The sequence below is a fragment of the Aplysia californica genome, unplaced genomic scaffold (assembly GCF_000002075.1).
Source record: "Aplysia californica isolate F4 #8 unplaced genomic scaffold, AplCal3.0 scaffold00083, whole genome shotgun sequence".
In the NCBI taxonomy this organism is placed as follows: domain Eukaryota; kingdom Metazoa; phylum Mollusca; class Gastropoda; order Aplysiida; family Aplysiidae; genus Aplysia; species Aplysia californica.
The window spans coordinates 565,958-567,475 of record NW_004797353.1 but is presented as its reverse complement, the minus strand read 5'-3'; the positions used below and the strand labels follow the sequence as shown (position 1 = coordinate 567,475).

The window sequence follows — 1,518 nt, the reverse complement described above, 5'->3', positions numbered from 1 at the left end:
ATACATACACTCTCACCCGCGCATTCACACGCGCTTTGTCTATCAATCCACCCTGAACACATTCTCTTTCAAATGCTCCCTCCCGTCCACCCCCCCCCCACACAAACAAACACACACAAACACACACACACACACACACACACAAACACACACACACGCACACACGCACGTATAAATCATTTGCCTCCGTTTATCTCTCTTTGAAGGCATTGTTTGCACTGATACACATCTGTACACAGGACCGCCCCCTTACAAGCATGGACTGTCCCAATCTAACACTGAAGCACAGAAACAAATCGGCATGACATTGTTTCTTCATCTTTCCTCTCCCCAAATTCTCCCACTTTGTCAGTTAAACTGTTCATCTGTATGTCGTCAGAGCGTTGATGTATAGTGGCCACCCCAGCCAACTGTTACAAACACCCCTTGTTACAGCGTGTTTTGGGGTTTTTCTTTAATTATAATTATAGATAGCAATTTTGTAGCTCAAATCACCGCTCAACAGCAAGCACTTTTTGCTTCACAATCTATACTATTACCCCGGAAGACCTGAGAGCATTCTGAAGCAACCTGAACGTCATGGGAAGCATACAGTGCAATCGGCTATTTATAGGAGCTAAAACACTAACGACATACTGACAAGATCTTTCGCTGTCTATGGCTGTCCGTCCATTCCCACCTGGTTTAAGTGAGGAAAATTCGGGTAAAGTGCCTTTCCCAAGGACGCAACGTCGGCCAACGGCTCGAACAACCGAACCCCGCACCCTCACGATTACGAGTCCGGTAGCCTAAACTCTTGGCTTTTGTTTTATTTTATAAACTCCCAGTATCACAGCTTAAAAATTAACTCCAAACTCATCACATTCATCGTAGAGCATCGAGAAAATTACTTGTTTACATCAACATCGGACAAATTGAACCCACTTTTGGTCCATCCTCTGATGCTATACATCTAATGCCTTCATAATAAAATAGTCAAGCTGGCTGCTTTTAAACAAGAGTTGTTGTCTGAGCCCTCAATTAACACGGACTCACAACGTAGCGGACAACATAATACGTCCGATCAGCTGTAGGCAAGAAGCAATATTGGATTACATTTAGAAAACCAAACTTGTATATTTCATAGAATGCATATTGTTACTGTAGATCAGTTTATAAAAGCCCCAGATAAAGGAAACTGAACTGAAAAATCTGCATGATAGGAGGCGTTACACTTCAAAACAGCGCGTCTTCAGATGTTATCGAATGACCAAAACGAAAATCTTGAAAAGGTTACATATTTCCTCTTTATGCATTGCTGCTCAAATTTTAAATGGTAATAAAAATATGTTGTTGAAAAAGGAAAATTAATTTCAGAGCATTTTAAGATATTGTATGATTATCGAACAGGCTGAACTACGGGTAAGGAAGGCTGGGCGTATCACCACCACTAATTCGTTCTTGATCTATTCTCGCTTTGAAATCCATACCTGGTCAAATAGCGGACCTTTTATCCAAATAATTGGATATAATATACTG

General features: G+C 41.2%; 1 protein-coding gene across 1 annotated transcript in view; it reads left to right on the top strand.

Moving 5' to 3' along the window:
• Positions 1 to 1,518, top strand: part of LOC101862931 (WD repeat-containing protein 86) — a gene marked incomplete in the record, with an annotated part of 34,795 nt that overhangs the window by 26,022 nt on the left and 7,255 nt on the right.